We start from the raw sequence: 9,132 nt of genomic DNA on the forward strand, positions 1-9,132 counted from the left end.
CAAAAAAAAAAAAAAAAACCCTTCTGGGAAATATACATTCAACAAGTTTTGCAATATGATTAGAAATACAAGATTTAATAAGGTGTGAAGGCAATGACTGATCAAATATTGATTCATCAGTTAAATTTTAAAACTTTATTTAATAATTTTTACCCAAGTATGCATTAGATATAAGCTAGACTCAAATCTTTGCTGAAGGCTGGCTTTCAAGAGGTCAGGAGCTGACGAGGAGACATGGAGTTGACAATTAGTTGACTTTTTTGTCTGAGAGAGCGAAACTTAGTTTTCTGGGGCTGTAGAAAAAGGGGAAATCACACACACATACATCTTCGACACATCAGGGTCTCTCATCTCTATTTTTCCCTTTTACATTTCTCCGATGCTTTCCTTTTATCTTCCCCTCTACATCTTTCCTGGTGTTTTCCTTCTAACATCTTTTCCCTTTCAGGCTGTATACCCCAGCAAAATCTTTCAAGCAATATAAAAATTACAATGCGGTTACATTCTATTTTTTTACGTTCTATTTTTAAGTAATTACAATAAATACAAGTAATAAAACCAGCGTGTTTCTCATTTCCCTTACATGATTAAACATTTCACGTATTATAGGTAAAAAGCAAATTATTCTCAAGGACCCACATACATTCATGTCCAAGCAACTTGCTATAGATTAACAAAGTGTAAGCAAGCAGGGTGATTTTCTTCGTCGGTTCTTTTACTGGCAGGCTGTATTTTGTAGTTACAAAGAAAACATCAATCATCTTCTTGTTTATCTCAAAAAATAATTTTATAAAAAATCTTGAAAGAATGACAAATCTAAATTTTTATATATGAAAAACAATCAGTCATCCCTACTTATCTCCTCATGGTGCATACCCAGTCATCAACAGTTTTTTATATCAGGAAGCTGAGGGGAGAAATGAGTATAAGGAATTAAACATTGGCTTTCATCACCTCTTTAGCAAGAAAGGCCTGTCAGCTAGTGCTGTAGAATACTGTTTTAAGGTGTATCACTTTTCTTTACACTGTGGAACACTTGCTTAACAATGTAAAGATGTCTTGCTTTTATTTATGCTGCATTTGTCTAACCCTGTGGAGCTGTGATTCTTTGCCTGTCTAAAGCACTCAATGGCTTAATAAAGAGCTGAATGGCAGGAGAAAGGCTGGGCAGGGCTGGCAGGCAGAGAGGATGGATAAGAGGAGAAGTCTGGGAAGAGAGGAAAAGGAGCGAGGCAGAACGAGAGGAAGGGGACGCTCGGGGCCAGCCACACAGCCAGCCACTGAGAAAGAGTGAAAGCAAGTTATACAGAAGTAAGAGAAAGGAAAAGCCCAGAGGCAAAAGGTAGTCAGAATAATTCAAGTTTAGAGAAGCTGGTAAGAAATAAGCCAAGCTAAGGCTGGCATTTATACGTAATAGTAAGTATCCATGCGCGTGTTTGCTTGGGAGTCAGATGGCAGGACGCCCAAAAGAGCAAAAGAGTAAAGAGTAAAAAACCATAAGCAACAGCTACAACAACTCGTAATATCTGGCTGCCTTTGCTCCTGTGCCTAGACTCAACAGGTCCTGTGCCAACCACTAAAAGCGTGCCTTTCTAAACTCTAAATTGCTCCCCAAGTTTTTTTTTTACGTCAAAGCCGTTAACAAAAGCATCTTCACCTAACATTACTAACAGTCTACATCCCTAAATTCTAAGGATGGTGGTTGACTCATTAATTTGCTCCAGCAGCAATGCTTGGAAAAGTCCATCGCTTCTGTAAGTTCCAGTGACACTGCCCAGTGAGGAGCTAGAAGCCCCCTGAGAGTTTTCACACAGCTCATAGATTATGAGACCACGAGAGCAATAAGTAGAGCTATGCTCAATAACAGCATGAGGTCCTCTGGGTATGTGGCCCTCAGGGCTCTGCACCCCAAGGCTGACGGTCAGGCCATGTTCCCCAAGCGTGACAGCTGCTTGCTGTTCCTCTTGCACGGCCCCTGGCACATCTTAATCGATGCTAAGTACCGTATCTTTGCCTGAAGCATCTTGCTTCTCATCGCTTATTGAACTTCTAGTTTCTACACAGTGAAGCACAAACGGTAACCTGAGCTAGTTTGACCGGTGCAGTGTTGAGAACAGAGCACGACAAAGCCCTTGCTAGATACTGTGCTATACGCTATGAAAAACACTTAGAAGGAGTCAAGCCCATAGCAGATACTGGATGAGGTCTCAGGCTGAAACTAGCAGAATAATGAGACATGTTTTATCAAGTTGTTGAAGGACCACATGTTATTTTAAAATACCTTTAATAAACCATTTCATGTTATGCTGCTTCTTTAAAAGTCCATTAAAAATGGTAATTTTTGAGAGGAAAATATCTACAGATGGTCCCAGCTTATGGTGGTCCTTTTGAAGATTTTTTTCAGCTTTGAACTTTGGAATCTAGTTGCAGAGAGGGAGGAGTGATGAGCAAAAGGATCAAGACCAGGCTGGAGAAACCTCAGAAACAGCTGACCTGAACAAGGGGGAGCTCATGGACCCCAGAATGACAGCTTGGAAACCAGCATAGGACTGATCCAGACCCCCTGAGTGCGGATATCATTTTGGAGGTCTGGTTAATCTATGGGTCCTCTGGTAGTGGATCAGTATTTATCCCTAGTACACGAATGGATTTTGGGAGCCCATTCCCCATAGAGGGATACTGTCTCAGCCTACATACACACGGGAGGGCCTAGACCCTGACCCAAAGGATATGACAGACTTTGAAGATCCCCCATGGAAGGCTTCACCTTCCCTGGGGAGCAGAAAGGGGATGGGATAGGGGTCTGGTGGGGGATAGGAGAGGAGGGGAGGGAGAGGGAACTGGGCTTGACATGTTAAAACAAGTTTGATTCTAATTTAAATTTTAAAAAAGGGAAAAAAGATTTTTCAGCTTTATGGCATCTCGAAAGCAATACACCGTCTGTAGAAAGTATACTTAGAGATTTGGATTTAATCTTCTCCTTGGCTAACAGTAAGCAGTATAGGATTCTCTCAAGACGTTAGGCAGTGTCGGCAAGCCGGAGCTGAGTCAAATCCGGTCGCGAACTGTCTGTGCTCCGGGGTACACTGTTGGCATTTTGTAGTGCATCTTTGCATTCAGCCACATCCACAAAATGTGAACCCACGTGAGCACACAAGCTGTTTGACACTTCATTACGCAATTAGCTTTATGTTAGATTACTTTGACTAAAGCAAGTGTACTGGGCACTTTTAAGGCATGCTGGGCTGAGCTCGGAATACTGAAAGCATTTTCAACTTGACGTATTTCTTTCTTGAGACAGGGTCTTACTGTGTAGCCCTGACTGGCCTTGAGCTCAGGATTCTCCTGCTTCAGTTTCCCAGGTATTGTGTGTACCACCATGTCTGACTTATATTAATATAGTTCAACTGGGACAGATGGTGGTGGCGCATGCCTTTAATCCCGGCACTCAGGAGACAGAAGCAAGACGATCTCGGTGAGTTCAAGGCCAGCCTGGTCTACAGAGCGAGTTCCAGGACAACCAAGACTACACAGAGAAACCCTGTCTCCAGAAAAAAAAAAAAAAAAAGATGAAAGAATTTTGAAAGATAGAAAATAAACAGATTTTCCCTCCAAAAAGAAAGAAAGAAAGAAAACAAATTAAAGTCTAGCATAGAGTCCAACTAAGTGCTAGTGAACCGGACAGCAATAACTTTCTATCTCCTTAGCATATGGTGCGATGACTTCACACACATTAGGCAAACCCTATACCACCGAGCTATACCCAGGCCCTTGGGGTCTCACTGTGTAGCTCAGGCTGGCCTTGGGCCAACAGTCATCCTGGGTCAGCCTCCCCAGCACTAGGATTTCAGGCATGCACACCCACACCCAGCTGGAAAACAACAAACATCTTGTGAAATTGATAGGATTTTCATTTTCACTGATGAATTTACTACCACTCAATTAAAAGTGCATGGATAAACTGGAAAGCAAAAGCATCTAGGGTTTCTTTTTAATACGTGTATTTAGATAAAATGGGCAAGATTTGGAATAACAATCATGTATACCGGAAGAAAAGCTAACCTTCTACGTCTGTTTTAAGACAGGGATGCACGGCGTTTTCCCCAGTTACGTTAGAAAGTATACTAGGGCAACAGAAAGTGCATTTTACTTTAAGCCAAGTAACTGCACCCTGGTCACTCATTGTGCTACAAGTTAGTGAACATATTTTTCTTAACTATGCATATGCATACCTGTCTGTGTGTGACTATGTGCATATGACTGCAGGTGCCTGGAGAGGCCAGAAGGCATCCAGTTCTCTGGAATGGCATTTGCAGGCCATTGAGAGTTGCCAGATGTGGGTGATGAGAAACTACTCCAGAGTTGTATGTGTTCTTCTTAACCACAAAATCATCTCTCTAGTCCCATCATAGATACATGTAAGCTCTGCCTTATATCAGAAGAGACACAAAACACCTTTTAGCGACATATTCAACACATAAAAAAGTAAAGTGAACATAAAATAAAAACAGGTGAATATAAAGAGGGCATTAATAAGAAGATAATGTGGGTATGACACCTTACAAATGCATCTGGTAAGGATTGATATCTCTGATAAAGCAGGGACAAACAATCTGTAATGAAAATATAGCCAAGTGATTAGACCTCCTTAAGTTAGGTTTCCGTAGGGCCAGCATCTCTGTCTGTATTCCCCCTACAGCAGACCAAAGCCCAGGAATTACTTGGTTGGTCTGTGAGGTCACGGAGTTTAGAAATGTGGCTGCGGAGGAAGCGCAGTAGGCTGAATTCTTGCCTCGCATGCACAGAAGCCCGTGGCTTGACCCTCAGCATCACGTAAAACCGGGCCCGTCCTCCCAGCACGTGGGGAACGGAGGCGAGAGGATCAGAGTTCAAGGCAGGAGGCCAGTCTGGGCTTCAGCAGACATGCCTCAGAAAAAAGAAACCACAAAGGGGGTAGGAAGTTAATGGAATTATGGCATTTCAGGGTGGGGCTTGTAGGCGGTAACTAGGGTCAGAACCCTTGGCCTGGCAAAAGTAAGGATGCTGAGCAGGGCATTGGTGGCACACTCCTTTAATCCCAGCACTCGGGAGGCAGAGGCAGGAGGATCTCAGTGAGTTCGAAGCCAGCCTGGTCTACAGAGGGAGTTCCAGGACAGCCAGGTCTACACAGACAAAACCAAAACTGTCTCAGAAAAACCAATAGTGGTGATGACACATACTCTCTATCTCCTGCCAAGGGCTAGTGTGTGCTGTCTCGGGATGCTGCTGGCAGGAAGGCTCTCACCAGGCGTGGCTCCTCAACTTCGGACCAGAAGTTTGGGACAAAATGAAACTTCATCCCTTAGCAACGGAGATGAGTACAGAACGGAGTGGCAAGTGGAAAGCCAGTGATGGGATTGCACGTGCGCAGCAGGCGTGGTGGCTGCTAAGTGTACGCATCACGCCTGGAGGCTAAAGCCAGCACCAGATAATGCATAAAGAAGTCAAGGGAGGAAGATGCTGCCTGCCTGTCTGTCTGTCTGCCTGTCTGTCTGTCTGCCCGTCTGTCTGTCTGTCTGTCCCCCACTTCTCACATACTTGCTCCACAGAACTGTGACTTGAAGACAGAGCAACCTCATCCTAACTAAAGGATGACACCTCGCTGTAACGTATAGTCGTCCCCTCCAGCCGCTTGGGTCCCGCTGCTGTCTCAGCCCCCAAATAACACGCAGGACACTATATTAATTATGAAGCTGTTGGCCGTTTGCTATGATTTCTTAACGGCTAGCTCCGACTTAATTGTTAACCCATAATTGCTAATCTGAGTATTTCTCTTACTGGAGAAAGGCGTCCGGACCTCTTAGTCCTCTGGCTTCCTACATCATGACTGACTGTGCCTCTCTTTCCCAGAATCCTCCTTGACTCCTAGTCCCACCTATCCTGCTTCCCTATTGGCCAACAGTGCTTTATTTACATATACACAGAAGAACTCCCCATCACCTCACTGCGTCATTTTAAGCATGTCCTTAAAGAACAGCAAAGAGACAATACACTAAAACGAAATCACTTCCTGTTCTATTGCTCATTCGAGAACATTCCCGCACCTGACAGATTCTGGAGAAGCAAATCAAGTGAGATCTGCACAGAGATACACACAGCCATGGAGCTTTAAAAAAAAAAAATCAGTGTATCTGCCCCTCCATGCTGGGAGTACCAGCTCCAAATAACCCAAAATCTACCTCAGAGCCTAGGCCCGGCCTGTCAGTGCTGTTCTATCTACACATGTGCCCACCTTACCAGGTTTCATGTTAATCATTTTCCGCCTCTGTTAAAAAATGTCAGTCAGAAGTATGGCAAGCATGGTGATCATGTAGCCCGAGTGTGTTGATTCCAGGCTGGAGTTCTCTCCACTCATGTTATCTATCTGTTTAACATTGGCTGTGTCTATTTTGTGCCAACTACTAGCACACCCAGCTGGAAATCTTACTTCTTTGTCCTTAGGGAAAAGGAGATATAAAAGGAGATGGTGCCTAATAGTGAGGACAGCGTAAAGGAAGACAAATGTTCAAGGATCAAAACGTCTGTCTCAGCCCAGAGGAAAGAGAACACAGAGGCCAACAAATCAACTAATTGATTTCAGAATAACATAGAATGTCTTCCCTGAAATGACAGTTTACCCTTGAGTGTGTTGACTGGATTTGGGAGACATAGGTGATTCAAATGATGACCACAAAGTCACATGCCCAGAAGATGAGTAAATGAATACTTGCTCATATCATCAAGTCCTCAAAAGGGGGCTGGAGACCAACTGTAACCAACGGCTACCTGGTCCCCAGGAAGATGCGAGGAAAGAAATAGCTCACAGGTTCCTTGGAGTCAGAAAAGGGTGGCTTGGCTCCAACTGGATTCAACCTAAAAAGAACGGGTGATCTTTTAGCGCCCAAGTAACAAGGAGGCAGAGTCAGAAAGTGCACCCAGGGGCCTCTGACCCCCATTGTTGTTTTTTTTAATCCAGAGCACAGGGACAGCGGACCCACATCGTTGTGTAGACTGCCCTTGGGCGTGTCTCCATTCTCTGTAGCTAGCTGTGCTCTAGCTGTGTGGCTATGGCCATGTGACCCAGCCTGGGTTCTTTCAGATGTAAAGTGAAAGAGGTAAGATCACTTTCTCAGGTTTTTAATATCGTACTCTGCTCAAACTGCTGTGAGGAACTACCACAGGCCCAGGCACAAAGCAGCAAGCATTCCTTGCCCGTCTGCACTCTGAAGTCTGAGGTCAGAGCTCCCGCAGGGTCAGGCTCAGGGAAGGACCCTCTTCCAGGATGTAGACTGTCAGCCTGCCATATGCTTTCCTGCAGTGGACACAGCTTGAGACCTTGGTAGTTTCCGATAGAGGCAGCAAATGCCTGGGTTAGTGGTGGACACCTGTGACTCGGAAAGTGAAGCAGAAAGGTGGCCACAAGTTCAAGACTAGCCTAGGCAGCACACTGAGTTCCAGGCCCTCTCAAATAAATAAAGACACTGGACCTGTTCACAAAGGTCTCTCATGATCAATCATCTCCCATAGACCCCATTCTCAAAACACCTTCACCCTTTAATAGCCCTCCCACACACCCCCTGTAACAGCCCTCCCACACACCCCCTGTAACAGCCCTCCCACACACCCCCTGTAACAGCCCTCCCACACACCCCCTGTAACAGCTCTCCCACACACACACCCCGCCCCAGCCCTTAGCACAACTGACTCCATTCAAGCCACAAAACTCAGCGCGTAGACAGTGACAAGGCCTGGGATGCCTTGGGACTTTACAGATGGTTGTGAACCACCTTGTTGGAAATGAACTTGAGTCTTTTGCATCAGGGTTAGATGAGTCATCTATGGCCCAAGCCTAATCTAATATCTTTAAAACAATCTCAAACCTCTAGATTTTATGGGCTACTAAAAGATACAATGTAGCAGCACTTTCTAATACTGTTTAGGCATTGAGGAAGGTAAACCTGTCAGTTTCCTACAGACTTGCTCTTAGCAACTTAAGAATGCTGAACAAAGAACCTGCAATTGTTTTTTATTCTCTCTTAAGAGTTACTAGGACACAGAGCACAGTCCAACAGATGGCCCTAGGGAGTGTCAGTAGCAACTTGCCTGGAGGCTCCAATCTTTCTTAACCAAGTACTTAAGTGATGGATGACTCCAACAAGCTCTAGAGAACCCTCAGCTGGATAGAAAACCAGCTGAGTGTTTGATTTGAGCAGCTGATAGCCAGGAGCCATGGGCACAGAAATATTATCTCATCTAGGAATGTGGCAGAGTCGAAAAAGAGGCTAGGCTAGGCAAGGTGGCACATGTCTTTAGTCCAACACTTGGAAGGCAGAGAGGTCTGAGTAGTTCGGGGGCCTGCCATGAGATATAAAAGAAGGCTGCCTCAAAAAAAAAAAAAAAAAAAAAAAAAAAAAGGTAATGGAGTAGCTGACCAAAAACAAACAAAGGAGTGAATATCCAGTAAGAAATAAACAGGAAATGTAGGAACGTAGGGCATGAGGGTAAATGAGGCCATTGATATTGACAGCAACGACCAATGATTGCCGATTCCTATTAAGTTGTTGACGGTGTTTTTCCCTTTTGACTTTGGTGACTCGAGATTGTTAATTTCTTGTGTTTCCTTAGATGTAGTTAACCTCATTAGGTTGAGATTGGAGTTTAGTTTCTAGCATCTTCTATAGGGCTGGATTGGTAGACAGACATTGCTTAAATTTAGTCTTATCATGGAGTGCTTTTTCTCCATCCATGGTGAGTCCCCTGGGCACACTGGTCCGGGCTGGCATTTGAGCTGAGTCTCCATTGAGAAGGGTCTCCTCCTCCATCCTGAACTCCCGGCAGCTCCAGGGCATCCCTCCCCTCACTGTCCTTCTCCTGAAGGCCCTCTGCTCTTGCTTCGCTCACACTCACCGTGTTTTCTCAGTGCCCTGCTGGTCTCCCTCCGCAGATATCCCTGCCTACATTCAGTCTACTCCTCTCTGCTCTGGAACCTTCCAGATACCTCTGGTGTTCTCCTATCTACAACAAAGACCTTCCCTTTAGCTACACCACGAAACAGTCATGTTGTCAGTTTATACACTTTTAAGACGGACACATGCAAAAAGATTGTATTCTTTT

The sequence above is a fragment of the Mesocricetus auratus genome, unplaced genomic scaffold (genome assembly GCF_017639785.1).
Source record: "Mesocricetus auratus isolate SY011 unplaced genomic scaffold, BCM_Maur_2.0 Super-Scaffold_100011, whole genome shotgun sequence".
Lineage (NCBI taxonomy): Eukaryota > Metazoa > Chordata > Mammalia > Rodentia > Cricetidae > Mesocricetus > Mesocricetus auratus.